Source organism: Artibeus jamaicensis, unplaced genomic scaffold (genome assembly GCF_021234435.1).
Source record: "Artibeus jamaicensis isolate MK-2021 breed Jamaican fruit bat unplaced genomic scaffold, CSHL_Jam_final scaffold_847, whole genome shotgun sequence".
Lineage (NCBI taxonomy): Eukaryota > Metazoa > Chordata > Mammalia > Chiroptera > Phyllostomidae > Artibeus > Artibeus jamaicensis.
The window spans coordinates 26,658,489-26,674,625 of record NW_026522057.1 but is presented as its reverse complement, the minus strand read 5'-3'; the positions used below and the strand labels follow the sequence as shown (position 1 = coordinate 26,674,625).

The 16,137-nt window shown below is 50.3% G+C and overlaps 1 long non-coding RNA gene across 1 annotated transcript; it reads left to right on the top strand.

Moving 5' to 3' along the window:
* The first annotated feature begins 1,300 nt into the window (after nucleotides 1–1,300).
* Nucleotides 1,301–15,832, top strand: LOC119064145 (uncharacterized). The gene is made up of 3 exons (XR_005085315.2): nucleotides 1,301–1,496; nucleotides 11,229–11,879; nucleotides 15,045–15,832. It is a non-coding gene; the product is annotated as an uncharacterized LOC119064145 (long non-coding RNA).
* The last annotated feature ends 305 nt before the right edge of the window (nucleotides 15,833–16,137 follow it).

Genomic DNA, 16,137 nt, shown 5'->3' with positions numbered 1-16,137 from the left:
AAATATAACGTGGCCTTGGCACACAGACCCACAAAAAGCAGTGTCCGGATGAAAGCTGTTTTTAAAACAATTTAAAGAGGATCTGCTGATGATCTCTGAGGCTGTGTGTTGGTCAGAGGACTGTATTCCCACTCGTGGCTTTACCCTGTATAGGGCCCAGGACAGACAAGGACTGAGAAGAAAAAAAATGTCAGGAAGGGGAAAGAAAAGGCTCCCTGAACCGTGGCATGAGGTTTAACTCTCACATCAGTCACCTTTAGGAGGTAGGCATTAATTCTGCCCATTTTTATGAATCATGAAATTGAGATGCAGAGGGTTCATAATTCACCCAAGGTCACTCAGTATGGAAAAGGTAGAGCCGGGGTTCAAAATCAAATCTGACTCCTAGAAGAATGCTAGATCCTAGAAGACGACACTTCATTTTTTCAATGAAGAGTAATAATCTAAATGGTGCCTAGCACACAGGTGTTTGATAGATATTTTTTGGATTAACAAAATGAGCCATCACTGATGGAGGAACTGTGATCATCATTGTACCCCCAGGTCTTGTACATTTCAGGACAATTAATTCATTTACCTGGAGGTCATTTACTAGCCAGGCGGACTGTTTGGATCCTGGCTAAACATGTGAATAAAGAGGAGAACCACAAGCAGTCAACATAAGTCTAGAGTCCTTACAAGTTAAAGTACTTGACTTAGAGAACTCAGGTCCTCAGCAGGAATCTGGTTACCTTCACTTTACAAATAGGGCAAAAAAGTTGGCTGCTGATCTTATAAGCATTGGTTGAGAAAGAAGATAATCGGATGGAGGAAATCTGCTGGCAACAGCAATTCGGGATCTCAGACGGCGTTTTCAGACTGGCAGGTGCATTATGGATGCAGCGAGGAATGGACCAGAGTAGGTAAGAGGCTAATGAGACAAAGTGAGTGAAGAGTCTGATTCTCGGACATCTGCCCTCAATGTTGCACCCAGAAAACCAGGTGGAACTGTACCACCTCCGATGTTGGCTCTGGCTAAGACCGAAGGCGCGACAGCGAAGGCTGGCAGGTAGTTGCGCACGCTCAGGACTTGGTATTTAAACGCCACACACGCGCCAACCTGAGGTGACACATGCGCAATGTCCAAGACCGTGCCCGTTTTCATACGTGCCCGCCCGAGGAGCCCTCTCTGCAGAGCCCTCTCGGCAGAGCCCTCTGTGCGGAGCCCAAGACCAAGCCAAAGCTGACATCACTCAAGCGCCGCCGGGCGTGACGTCATCCTAGTGCGCCTCCCCCGCGGTGCGGAAACCCGGAGCGGGACTGGCTAAGACCTTGTTGTGGGGACCAGGTGTCCGGCCCCGCCCCCGAGGCGGGATTGGAGGAGAGCTGGTCAGCTGACGCTGTGGAGGTTCCGGAAGCGCGCGAAAGCCCCTGTGGACTGCTCTCCGCGTGGGTCCCTCTGACATCCCGGACGTCCTTGTGCCGTCCTGGCTGGCGAATCCCAGAAACCCTCAAAGGTAGAGTCTGAGCCCAAAACTCAATTTGAGGGGTTTCTTGAACTAAGATACTAAATATTGAAAGTGCAACTTATCCAAGAAAAGGAAACTTTCAAGCTGTTTTCCTAGGTCGGATTCCTCGTAGGACAGGAGGCCCCAGTGAGACTTAAATGTATTGCTTCTCTGTGCAGAACCTTCCAAGGACTCCTCCCATGGGGTAAAACACAGTTTTATCATGGCCAGAAATGCCTTGCACCGCCAGCCTGCGGAAACCCACCGAGCCTCCCTTCTGAGTTTGACTCCCTCACCTCACTCCAGCCGTGTAAGCCCTTTGCCAGGCTTGTGCCTCTGGGACACTGAACTTGCTTTTACCCCTGCAAGGAACTTGTCCTCAAATATCCCCAGGGCGCCCTCCCTCCCCTCCTTCTAGGCTGGGCTCAAACTTTCCTTACTCAAAAAGGCCTTCTCTAACCTCTTGACTTCAAATTACAAATCTGACTCCCTGATCCCACGTTCCCATTGGGCTCCTGTGCATTTGTCACCTAATATACAGTGTAATCTATTTTTTTTTAATCTTGTTTGATGTCTTTTCTCCGAACAAAGGCAGCAGTTTAGTCTCTTTCATCATTGCTGTATCCCCAATGCCTGGATAGAAGCTGGCACCTGACAGGTGCCCAGTATCTGCTGAGTTAATGGATGTGTTTTAAAACTGGAGGGTTGTGCCAGTACTTTAGGGGTTCGGGTTCCAGTCCCCCTTTTGTCACTTAGCTGCTTTGTGACCTTTAGGAAGTTCTGAGCCTCGATTTCCTCATTTTTAGTATCAATGAAGTAATACTTCTGCCTTTCATTCAACAACATGAAACACCACCCCCTGTGACCAGCAAACACTGTGCTGGTTGCTGGAGACATAGAGAACCAAATGCTTGTGTTTCCTCACTCCCCCAAGGTCTGTATCCTGCAGAAGGGTTCCTGACAATAGCCATATAGTATCCAAATAAATGATTAAACACAAATTATGATAAGTGCGGTAGAGGACAAGCAATTAGTACCAAAGGGGAAAGGGTTGGGAAAGATCTCTCTTGAGGCGATAAAAAAAAATTAGTATCAGGGAGGGGGAAGGGAGGGAGAAAGAGAGGGAAAGAAACATCAACGTGAAAGAGACACAGGGATTGGTTACCTCTTGTAGGACTCCAGTGGGGGACCAGGCCAGCAACCTAGGCATGTGTCCTGACTGGGAATTGAACTAGCGTCCTTGAAGTTCACAAGATGACGCTCAATCCACTGAGCCACACCAGCCAGGGCAAGGCAATCATTTCATAATTCTATTAGTCAGCTTTTAGGCTGCCACAAAATATGGAACAGGTTAGGTGGCTTAAACAATAGAAATTTACTTTCTCAAGGTCCTGGAGGGAAGTCCAAGATCAAGGTGACTGCAAGTTTGGTTTCTCCTGAGGCCTCTCTCCTTGGCTTGCAGGTGGCCACCTTCTCACTAAGCTCTCACCTGGTCTTTCCTGTGTGCACTTTCACCTCTGGTATCTCTCTGGGTATAGTAATCTCTCGTAAGGACACCTGTCAGATTGGATGAGAAACCACACTAATAGCATCGTTCTAACAGAATTACCTCGTTAAAAGCACTGTCTTCAGCTGCAGTCACATTCTGAGGTACTGGGGGTTAGGACTTCAACATACGAATTGGGAAGTGGGGAGGGGGAAGCACAGTTCATCTCCTTGTATTAATTAAGATCCAAATGATGCATAGGACAGAGATATGGGACCAGGAGAACCTCTCAGGCAAAGGGAAGAATACATGTGGAAACCCTCTGACCAGACGGACTGACAAGTTGGAAGAAATGACAGGCCCATGTGGCCAGAGCTCAGAGTGAGGGGTCTTGGTAGGAGATTCCTTGGGCGTCTGGGGGAGCAGCCTGTGCAGGGCTGTGGCGGCCACCTAGGTCTGTTAGTGGTGTGATGAGTTGTCTCATGAAAAAATTACACCAACCATGGGTGGGTTGGGAGGAGGCCGCTCCCAGCCCCAGAGCCGTGATAGTGAGACTGCCCGGCAGACTGCATGTGAGTGTCTTACAGGTAGGGCTCAGCAGGGTGTTAGCTATGAGTACTTTTTAACTTTATTTATTTATTTTTAGAGAGGGGGGAGGGAGAGAAACATCAATGTGCGAGAGAAACATTGATCGGTTGCCTCACACGTACCCAGCCGGGGACCTGGCCCACGACCCAGGCATGTGCCCTGACCAGGAATGGAATGGGGGACCTTTTGGTTTACAGGACAATGCCCATCCCACAGAGCCATACCAGTCAGGGCGACTCTGGGTATTTTCAGTAATGCCCACGGCATACAGTCGATGGGAAGACTGAATGAAAAGGAGGCCAGAAAGGAATTTCACAAGCCGAAGTGGTGAGCTAATGCAGGAACTCAGTAAGGATGAGCATCCCAAGTCTGAATCTCTGCATTTGGGGGTGCTAGACAGAGTTTAAGTGGATGTGATTCGTGAATAAAACTGAAAGTTTTAGATGAAATTAGTGTAAATGAGAAAGGATGGAGATGGAGCCGTTGGACACTTACCCAAACTCCGTCTACTGGGAACTGAAACAGTAGAATCGATCTAGTGAGGAGGAGCGCTGGTCTTTATTTCTTTTCTTCAGGCCCAGCTAGGAGCTTCCCTTTGGGTTACCTTTGGGGAACTGATACACAGCAGGTATTCCTAAAAGATTTAGGATGAGGCGAGGTGGCCTCTCCCACCGGCTCTCAAGGAAGGGATGTGTTGGACAGCAGGCAGTTTTCACATTTCATTCACAGAATTCAGGGTCAGGCAGTGGAAGCTGGGGTGACCTCCCACTCACATGCAGCCTGAGTGGTGACTGCCCTTCGATGACTGAATGCAGCAAAGACTCATCGCCCCTTCTCATTGGAAGGAACCGAGGTGAACATTCCACCCCAGTGGCTGACAAATGACGACTGTCCTCTGACACCCCGGACAGAGGGCCAGGGTGCATCTGCCAGTGATTGGGAATGTACAAGGCACCCGTTTTAATTTGGGACAGAATTGGTTGTTAGAATTTGCTTTGTACTATTAGGCCACATCTATCTCTTGTAAGTCCTGGCCTTCCCAATCCCTCCTCTTTACGGCATCGAGTCCTTGACAATGGCTGTAGGGCACCCTTCTGAGGCCTCCAGGTCTCCTGCTCCGGAGTGAACACCCAACTCCAAAAGTGTTATTTTCTTAACAGTGCCTTTGTGAATATCCTTGTACATAAACCTTTGCATGCTTGTCTTTGGATACATTTCTATGAATTAAACTGCTGGGATAAATGGTACATTTTAATAGCTTTTGCTATATATTTCCAGATTACCCTCCAGAAAGGGAAATTTTGTTTACACGCCCACAGTGGTTTACAAGAGAGCCTATTTCCCCACGCCTTAGCCACCAAATGTGGAGAATTTTTATTCTTTTAATCACTGCCAATCTGATAGGGGAAAATAATTATCTCATGGTTGCTTTCATTTGCATTTCTTTGATTATGGGTGAGGTTGGACACATTTCCCAACTATATCCTATACTTTTGCAATCAGCTTTTGGAGCTGCATGCAGGACCTTACATGTATTCCAATTAAGTTTATCTCGTTGGAGTCCACCAGCCATTCTTTCCCGTTGAGATCATTTGGATCCCGGCTCTGTCATTCCAGCGTATTGGCCTTCCCTCCCAGTCTCGTGTTATTTGCACAGTTGATAAGCAGTTATCTTTGGCTTTATCCACGTTGTTGATAGAATGTTGAAGAGCGGAGGGCCAAGGACAGAACTGTTTGGCATGCCGTTAGAAAGCGCCTTGGGATGCCACTGTCTCATCTGCTGTTAACGTTGCACCTCACTATGCAGTGGGCGGAGCCTTGGCCTGGGAGCCAAGTGTGGATTCCGGCCTTGGCACTAACGAGCTTCGTGGCCTTGAGCAAGTGGTACTGCCTTTAACGTGCAGGTGCCGCATTCACTGCTTTGTTCGTAAGGATTTCGTGAGCAGCCCTCCCACTGTTGCCAAAAGGCATCGCACTGTGAAAAAGGAGGATTCAGCTGACTTATAATCTAGTCAAAGACATCCCTTTGAGAATCAATACTGACCTTAATAATCATCCTTTCTAAACACCGATCAATCGTTCATGTAGTTTTTGGCTCCAGAATTTGCCTATTATCCAAACTAAGTTCATTGGCCTTAAGTTCATCCAATTCATATATATATATTTTAATTAAGGACGTTTACCCCGATTCCCCACGATTCCTCAAAGTACCCTGAGACCCCAGTTGTGCTCGGTGCTCCCTGCTGACGCACATCAGTCCTGTCATCCTGGGTCAATGGGCTTTCGTACCACAAAGGGGTGAGTCTCTGGGCTTGCTCCTCTCAGCCCAGCACGGACCGAGGGCCTGGGGTGTCAGGAGGCAGGTTAGCGAACAGCTGCGGCAGCGCCGAAAGGAAGCAGGGCAGACGGCTCAGTTTGAGGGAAAAGGAGGTCTTTGTGAGGCCGGCCAGTGCCAGCTGCGCTCGTCCTCAGCTGAAGAAACAGTCCCAAAGGGCCTGTGACAAGAACGTCCAGTTGCTCATCTCCACGTGTAACAAAGGACATAGCGCCAACAGAGTCACCCTCGGATGGAACAGTGACGCAACGGCGCCTTTCTCTGAGTAACTTCACTAGTAAAACTCAGACAAGAGGTTCTGAGGAAGGAACACTGAGCATTAACTCCATGTGACAGATACACAGGAACTAAAAAAGAAATTAGGTGACTGATTTAAGTGACATTGTGAATCAGTCGTGACTGAGTCACCTGGCTTTTTGTCAGCATGCCCAGGATGTAGCTGCTGATTCACACCCCGTGAACACAGCACTGAATTGGGCACAGTGTGACCGTCCCCGCTCATGCAGGCCAGCGGTGGCCAGAGCAGCGGTCCTAAAGGCGGATGTTGGCCCTTCTCTGGGGCAGGCGCCGCCCTGCGTGGGTCGCATGAATTAACCCCGGATACGGCACGGCTGGTGCCCCTGTGGAACGGGTGCTGTTTTCACTTGTTTCAGAAGTGATGAGATCGAGGCACAGAAGAGACTGAGAGACCGGTCCCAGGTCACCCGTCTTGTCAGTGGTGGGGAGCTGGGGTTGGGACCCGGGACTCCGGCCTCACCACTTAGTTCTCCTGTCCTACAAGTCAGTGACGAGAAGAAAGGAACAGCCGTTGGGAAGTGCTTCTCCCAAAATGGTGACACTGCATTGTGAACAGTGGTCTCGGTGACTGTGGAGTAAATGAATGGGCTCCTTCATCCCCCAAGTGAAAAAGAAGGAGCAGCGAGCAAGGGGGAAAAGGGAAGTCAAGGGCAGGAATGACCCATGACCTTGGTGCGCAGCCTCTGGGTGGTGCTCTCGTGTGGCCTGTGCAAGCTGACAGTGAGTGACTGTGCCCACGAAGTGGAACACAAACACCAGGACCAAGATCACAGCTGAGCCCGGATCATGAGACAGACCCTGCTCTCCAGCCCCATCTCCCAATAACAGGATTCCAAAGCCAAGTGCGGTAACTGCTGGCACACGGCGCGCTCCAGGCCCGGCCAGGACTGAGCGCCAGTCAACGGGTTCCCAATGTTGTCTTCCAGTTGCTAGACTACGCTGCTTTCCAGTACATTATCTGGAGTATGAAAACTAAAATGTAAGTAAAGCATTTTCATACAAATAATTTCAACCGCAACAAGGCAATTGGCTTCTGATTGAGTTGGCAAGGAAAGGTAATGAACTCACTCCGATTGACATATTTAGAGTTTCTCTTGCCAAATCCAATTGGCAGCTGCATAATTATGGAAACGTCCATGTTATTTCCACTCCACCAGGGCTAGGCCTGCTGGTATCTGATTCAATGTTTACTTCATGAATGAGGTCAGTTCCCAGCACAGCTGGGGTTTCAGTGAAGGAATCTGAGCTGCTGGTCAGCACACAGGGTTCCCACTCGAATCTGACCAGGGTCGTCGGACTCCCAGGGCAGCCCTCTCACCGTCGCCCAGGTGAGCCACGGCCTCTGGCACTCCCTGGGGCCCCTGCGCACCCCTCCCTGCAGAGGTGGAGGGAGGCCAGGCTGCAGCCTTGCGTGGTGAGGCCACATCCAAGCTTCCCACGGCCCAACAGCACTCACTCCCCAGCCTGCCCCCTGCTCTTGCAACACCTCACCCCTTAGCAGCTTCAGAACTGCCAGGAAATGGGGTAGGTTGGTTTGTTTTTGTTAAATTATTTATTCCAGGATGGCTCCACTCGTGTGGTGAGAGAATGACTCAGGGTGCCTTGGAAGCCACCTCCGAAGGTGACTGTCCCACAGGCCGGCGTGTCCTCTGGGCCGACGCCCCCACTGGTAAAAACAAGCCCAAAGCTCCCAAGGACTCAGAACGCTCCTTTTCGAGAATGCAGACTGATGGAGCGGTGTTCTCCAAGCTCTCGGAGGTTGCCGGGGAAACTGCTGAGGGCAGAGAGGGAAGGTGGCTCCCCACAGCAGTGAGAGGGCTCAGCTCCAAATGACTGTAGAAGCAGTGAGGGGCACGGCTGTCACGGACCTGTCCACTTGCGCCCCAGCTGTTATGGGAAGACGCTGGCACCAGACAGCATGTGGGTGAAGCCCGAAGTGGCCCTGGTGGCGAGCTCCGCGATCCAGTCGTCCGGAGCCCGGAGATGGCACTTTGGTTTGGATCCCCAAATAATTGTGGGCCGCGCACACCTAATGATGCCCAGAGGGGGTGAGTCTGGAGGAAGAGGTGGTTTAAGAACTGGATGCAAAGGCAAATTCAAGGAGAAAGCATCCTCTTCCTCAACGTCCACCAGGCAGAGTGGGCCCCAAGCGCCGCATTCTCGCCCCTAATACAGCGATGAACCCAGCGCTGCTGACACCGACGTGAGACTGGAACAACGTGGAGGGGACACCACCCTGGGTGCACAGAGGGGGGGGTCTCTTCCTTTGACCTGAACAGAGGTCATTTTAGGGTGAAGACTGCACTCCCTCTTATCTAAAGGCTGGGCGTGGCGGCCGGAGCTCTCAGGACCTCTCTCCCGACCTGAGGGTCAGCACTCCTGTAGGGTCCAGACAGCCCGCTCGAGGGCAGCTCAGGTCGCTGCTCTTACGTGCTTCCTCGAGGGCACAGCCCACCTCCGACCCAGGACGCTGAGCTGCCTCCCTGTTCCCATGACACCAACACCAGGGCTGGGCCATCAGTTCGGTGGCCTGTTCTGTGCACCATTGCCACAGTCATACCATCTTATCACCAAATGGTCATTTATCTCGAGTTTGCTTCTGGAAGTTTTTGAAGACGGGACTCTCAACAAAGTTCACTCCTCCACACGCACTGGCCTCATCGCCCGCGCACTCGGCCCGCTCGGCTGCAGCTGCTCTGGCCGCTCTGCTGATGCTCAAATGCACGAGACATCCACCTGCCTCAGGGCCTCGGCACGCGCTGTCCCCTCCACCTGCCACGTGCAGGTCAGCCCCACGGCATCCCCTCTCCCTTTAGGTCTTCCTCACATGCCCAGTAAGCAGTGAGACCTCCCCTTATGTGCCCGAGAAGCAGTGGGTCCTTCCACACATATCCCCCGTTCCTTGTCTGATTTCCCCCAAGCTCACGTCCCCTAGAAGACAGCACACACTGCTTGTTCCTTCCCTGTCCGCCTCGCCCGTGGGAATGCCAGCTCCAGGAGAGCAGGGAATTCCTAGTCTTGCTCACCGTGCCAGCCCCACGTCCAGAGCGGTGCTCAACATATCTGCGCTGCAAGGTTTGTGGGGTGGCCGCTGCATGCCAGTCACTGGTCTAGGCACTGGGTGTTTTTGCAAAAGTTTCTGCAGCAACTGAGGAACTCAGTGTCCATTCAGGCACTAAGTTCTTTAAGCTCCAGGAAACGGTCAATTCCTCAGAGGAATTGGAGGACTTAGACGAATGCTTGGCCTGTCCCTCCACCTCACTGCCCCGTTGATTCTGTGGACGCTGCTTTCCCTGCATCTGTTGACACAGGAAAGTGGGGTCGTGGAAAGACAGAGCCTTCTATGACGTAGGAACGCAGGCGTTCCCTCTGCCAGGGCCCACTGGCCTAAGGGGAAGTGCATCTGAAATGTCACTCTCCCCGGTTGTGAGCTATGTAACTGGTAGAGCTGCGGGCGAGGCAGCTGCGCAGGCAGGCGGCCATTCTCCGGGCTTTCCAGAGAGCGCGGGTGCTCAAGCCTCGGGAAGGGGGACGGCGCCTGCAGCCAACAGCCGGGCTGGAAAGTCTGTGTAAGGGACACCTGGAGGAAGCGGGGCCTCCATTGCCTTCTCCGCCCGGCTGGAGCCCTGTGTTTCTCAGCCCGGCATGGGTGCTCACCAGCCCCCCACCCCAGAGACATGCCAGCCGGCCCCCCCTTTATAATTTGAAAGCTTAGTGGTTACTCCTAACAAATCAGAACTGCTTTGCTTTCATCTAGTTTGAAAAGCCTTTTGTGAGACTGGGAGTGACCCAAAAGTAACCTCTCTATTCCTGTCTGAAGGGAAAATATTTCCAGATCAGAGACCGCACTCGGCAGTGCCAAGACCGGGCCTATATGAATACTTGATTATGCCTCCGAAACCCCGTCTGCTGACCCCGCGCCAGGCCTGTTTCAGAAACGAACCAGAAGCAGAGCGAAGAAATTGCAAATCAAGAGGTTTATTATTTTCCCCATTAAGTAGTTTGAAACCAAAGTTTCCACATTTTTCAGGGTTTGATGTCATAAAATTCCCATGTATGACTGCATTTTGAAAAACAGTCGTGTGTGTGTGTGTGTGTGTGTGTGTTGGAATGTGAGAGGTTTAGCATGTAACTTAGAAAATAAACTTCGAAGCTTGGAATTTGAGATGCGCAGACAGAACGGGCTGCAGCCTCCGCTCCAGTGGGTTCATGTGATGTTGAGACTGTCCCGGAACTGTCTGGAAGTTAAATGTTACTCTTCTGAAAAGCCCCGGCTCCTCCAAGTGCAGTGTCAGCAGCCTTCTATTTAAAACTTTCACACCTGCTACTTGACTCTTTCTTGTTTTTCAGAGGGTGCTCCCCGCCCCTCGGCTTCTTTTCCACCTTCCCCTTGCCGTGTTAGTCCGCTTCAACCCAACCCGCCGGCACGAAGAGAAAGACACCCAGAAGGGCCTGGGAAGGGGTGGTCTTTCGCCTTCGCTGCCGAAACCGGTTCAGTCCTGGAAACACTGCTGGGGACTCAGGAGCAGAGAGGGCAGAGAGGGGCCCAGAGATGGGGAAGAAGGGGAGTATCCCTGTCTGTGTGTTTAAGAGAAGGTGAAGCCAGACCCAGTCTTCGATGCCTTCACAGATCTCACCAGGAAGGCCCTTGGATACACCGGGTCCCAGGGCACCTTATCTGAATGAGCTCCAGATCTGTCCAAGTCGGGGGTTTGGGGGTGGGAGGGACGAGAGAAAAGAGAGGGAGAGAGAGAATTTAGAAGGGATGAGAAAGACTGACAGCAGGGAGATGGAAGGATGTGCAGCAAAAGCAATCTGAGCAAGAGGAAGAGGAAGACGGTGTCAGGAACTGAGCCGTCCATTGTCATCTAGGTCCAGAATCTCCCGTGCCTTAATTATGGAGTGAGCCATGGTGGGGCTCAGCTGCTCAGGGGCTGGGGTTCCAGACTGGCTGTCGTTCCCGTCTCCCCGATTGTGTGAAACTTCTCCGTTCTGACTCTCAAGGCGTCCTCCTCCTCCTCTTCCTCCTGGGCAGAGCCGTCGTCAGAGGGACGTCAGAGGGACAGGAGCAGCTCCGCGTGGTGGCGCAGGGACAAGTGCACCGGAGCCAGGCCCACGGCAGCCAGCCCCGAACACGGCAGCGCCTGTGTACAGAAGCTGTTCGAGTTTGTCTCACAGATACAGGGACGTCGGACAGAGAGGAACAGAGAAATTCCAGAGATTTTTCACGTGCAAGCGGATATTTCCTCTGAGAGTTTCCAGACTAAATAAGACTCCAGTGTTGAAGGGACGGTGCACACCGCAGAGCAGGTGCTGTTCCGTGTGCGTGGTGGGGCACAGGGAGCCTGGAGGGAGGTGGGCGGAGCTGCCCGAATAAACGTCTTTTCTGCAAGAAGATGGGTGCCGGTCCCCCTCCACCTGCCACGATGTCCATTTCAAGTGCAGAGGAAAGATTTGTTGACAGACCTTGGGAATGAAATGGGCCGGGCTTCTGAGAATAAACAGACCTGGGCCGCTCACGAACTGTCTTCATATCTATTTTAAATAGACTTTATCTTTCAGAGCAGTGTTAGGTTCATAGCAAAATTAAGGGGGAAGTACAGGGACTTCCCATCTATCCCCTGCCCCCCCATACACAGCCCCCCACTGTGAGCACTCCCACCACCGGGGACATTCGTCACAGTCGGTAAGTAGATGCTGGTACAGTGTCGTCACCCACAGTCCGTGCATGTCAGGCTCACTCTCCGTGTCGTGCCTCCTGTGGGCTTTTGGTGAACGTGTGAGGGCATGTGCCCCCCATCGCCACACCACTCAGAGTCGTTCCACTTCCCGAAAATCCCTCCCCCTACTCCCCCCTCCCCCTGGCAGCCACAGGCTGTTTACCAGCCCCGTCCCTGTGCCTGTCCAGGTTGCCATGTGCAATGGTTGAAATCACGCGGCAGGCAGCCTTTCCAGGTTGGCTTCTTGTGCATCCGAGGCTCCCCCATCTCTGTATGTCTTCATAGCTTTCATTGTATCACTAAATAAAGTTCCATTGCCTGGTGTAGCCATTTAGATGGACAGGGTGGGGCAAAGTAGTTTACAGTTGTGACTGGCAAAGTTTATTCTTGTATTATTTATTTAATGATTGTGTTATTTTCTATACAAACAACTGTAATCCTACTTTTGCCCCACCCTGTGTACTTAAGAAACCAGAGGGTTTTTTTTTTAAACCAGAGTTTTTAATAGAATGATATAACTTATTGATAGCTAGTATTATACAATCTGTGAGACAAAAGCACACTTGGCTTAAATAGAACAATCTCTATGATAAGTTCTAGATATGAAGGCTATTATCCTTCTGGTTGTAAAGAGGAAACTGAGGCACAAAGAACTGACAGGAAGTCAGCGTGGGGAGATCCATTAAAAAGAAAAAGAGTCTAGAAACCCAGCTGTTCCCCGAACATAGATAAGGGCACCATGTACGGTTCACTCTGAACAAAGTGAGCCCCAAACAGTACTTTGTAATGTTTGAGGCTTGCAAATGTGGGGAGGAGACAGACACTTAGTCCCAGCCCCCTGGGTTGCCCAGCAAAGCAATTTCCTTAGAGTGCACTCCTGGCATCTCCTCCTCCCCACTTCTACTTCCTCCTCACCCCTTTCTCTCCCAAGAGAAGAGGAGCCAGTTTCCCAGCCGGGCTGGAGGGCAGGACTGGGCATGCTCAGAGTATCCTCCCCGCCCCTCCATGGCCTGGCTGCCCTAACGCACTGGCCCACCGGCCATGGCTGACCCCCTTCCCACTCTGAATTCAGGAGCACAGCATGATCGAGCCCACTCACCCACACACCTCAGCCATGTCCCACAAACAGCTTTATGAAAATAATGATGCTGACACCCCAATCTCCATTTTCTCCAACCCCTGCCTCTAGTTGGTTATCCTGATTTAAGAGGGAAGGATACATCTGATATTGTCATCATCAATAGCTTTGGGGGGGTAAGCTTCCAGGAAAGCTTTTTTTCCCATTGTTATTGACTTTATCGGGGTGACATTGCTTGATAAAATTATATCGGTTTCAGGTATACAATTCAGGTAACACATCATTCATTCATATTGTATTGTATTGTGTTTATCCCCCCAATCAAATCTGCAGTCACCATTTCTCCCCCTTCGCCCTCTTCCGCCCCCACCTCTCCCTTTCCCTCTGGTCATCGCCATACTGTCTGTGCCTGTGAGGGGTTTTTTCTTTGCTTAATCCCGTCACCTTTTGCACCCCATCCCCCAAGGCCGCAACCCTCTGTGATCTGTCCGTCTGTTCCACCTGCCCATGCCTCGGCTTCTATTTTTGTTCATCAGTTCATTTTGTTCATTAGAGTCCACAGATGAGAGAGATCACGTGGTATTTGTCTTCCTCTGACTGGCTTATTCTACTTAATATAATGCTGTCCAGGTCCATCCATGTTGTGGCAAAGGGTAAAATTTTCTTCCTTTTTGACAGCCAAGTAGTATTCCATTGTGTACATGTACCACAGCTTTTTATCCACTCATCTACCGATGGGCACTTGGGCTGCTTCCAAATCTTGGTGATTGTAAATAATGCTGCAATGAACATAGGGGTGCAGATAGTCTTCAAATTAGCGTTTCAGGTTTCTTCAGCTATATTCCCAGAAGTGGAACCACTGGGTTATAAGGCAGTTCTGTTTTTAATTATTGGATGAAATTCCATACTGCTTTCCACAGTGGCTGCACCAATCTGCATTCCCACCAACAGTGCACAAGGGTCCCTTTCTCACAGCCTCACCAACACTTGGTGATTATTGATTTACTGATAATAGCCATTCTCACAGGCTGGAGGTGTTACCTCATTGTGGTTTTCATTTGCATTTCTCTGATGACTTGTGATGTTGAGCATCTTTCCATAGGTCTATTGGCCGTCTGTATGTTCTCTTTGGAGAATTGTCTTTTCGGGTCCTTAGCCCATTTTTAAATTAGGTTGTCTGTGGTTTTGGTGTTGAGTTCTTTATAAATTTCAAATATTAACCCTTTATCAGTTGTACCGATGGAGATTATGTTCTACTATTCAGTGGGTTGTCTTTTCATTTTGTGGATGGTTTCCTTTGCTGTGCAAAAACTTTTCATTTTAATGTAGTCCCATTTGTTTATTGTTTTATTTCCTTTGCCTGCGGTGATATGTCAAAAAAAATTACTAAGAGAAATTTTGAGATTTTACTGCCTGTTTTCCTCTAGGAGTTTTATGGTTCCAGTCTGACATTTAAGTCTCTGATCCGTTTTGAGTTGATTCTTCTGTGTGGTGTGAGAGGGGGTCTAGTTTCATTTCCGTTCGCACAGACCTGTCCAGTTTTCCCAACACCATTTACTGAATAGACTGTCTCTATCCCATTGTATCCTTTCGTCTCCTTTGTCAAATACTCACTGACCACAGAGCGGTGGGCTTCTTTCTGGGCTCTCTGTTCGGTTCCATTGATCTATGTGTCTGTTTTTATGCCAGTTCCAGGCTGTTTTCGTTACTGTGGTTGTAAAAGGCTCTTGTCACATGTCGGCCAGATTCTTCCGTCACTGAGCCCGGTGATTCTGAAGCTGGTTTAGGCCTGAAGGATGAGATGTCATGAACTGAAGTAGTAACTTACATTAAAAGGATTCAGCTGGCCTGAAAGTGTGGCCAGCCTGCTTTCAGGAAGTCATTTGATTCTCCTCAAGAAATCTGATGGAAAAAACTAACTTTAGACCAGAAATTCAGCTCCTTATAGCTGATATAGCAATTCTATCTAGAAAGGTGTACATACAACCTATTACAAACCAAATGTCCCATAAAAGAAAAATAGATATTAAGTCTATTCCAATTTTTTTTTCAGGAGTTGCAAAGAATCTTTCTCTTCTGTCCTGTGGTTTGATTCACGTTTTCACGCCTGGAGACCCATCCTGGTGCACTCAGGACGTTTGGTGACATCTGAATTTCCTCGAGCCAAGGTTGAAGTGCCACCATGACTTGTAACATGGGCAATGATAGTAAAATAACGTAATGATTGCGTGTCTCGCCACGTAGGGACTACACAAAAATTGGGATGAGCCCCTTGAGAACAGAACCTGCTTTGCACACATGTAGCATCTCAGCTGCACAGTAGCTTGAGGAGGAGGAGGAAGAGAACAGAGATGGGAAAGGTTTTCCTGAGCACAGTCACCATCTTGGTTGAGGTGGGCACTCAGTGGGACACACACGACCTGTCTGGCACCGTGACTAACCCATAGGTGCTTCCAGCCCCTAATCCTGTGCCCACCTCCACACAGTCGGGGGTGGGAGCCAGCTGTGCCTGGCCATGTCCTGTTGAGGCACACGTGCAGAAATGTCCTCTAGAGCCCCTCTGGAAGGTCTGGCTCATCTTCTATAAGAGACAGACAGGACTGGCCATGCCCCTTCCCCTTCTTCCTGCCTTGATGGTGGGCATGATTCCCAGAGCTGCAGCAGCCATTGATGACCATGAGGTGACCAACCAACCCTTTAATCCCCAGCTGCTAGTAGCCTGGTGCATGAAGGTTATTCCAGCTGCCAACCTTCTCTTCCCTGGGTGTAACTACGGCAATAGTAGGACATTGGAACTGCCTGGAACCGCATTAAACCAAAGAAGACACTGTGTCATTGAAACTAACTTCTGGCCTACTTACCTCAGCAGATACAAATGGAACAAGATGTTTAAAGCAAGTCCCTTTCAATTCTGGCAAAGGTCCCGAAGCAGAGAACAAACCGGTAGGTGCCAGCTACTGCAGGGTTCCAAAGTGAGGCACTAGACCAGGTCAAAGAGCTGTCTGAGAGCCCCAGCCCCACACCGCAGGCTGGAGGCGTGCTAGGCCAAGAGGGAGAGACTGGAAATTAGATGGCTTCTTTAAAGAGAGCTGTCGGGTGCTACGGCCCTTCCCACACGCGCACGTCACCTCCACTCTGTATGAGAG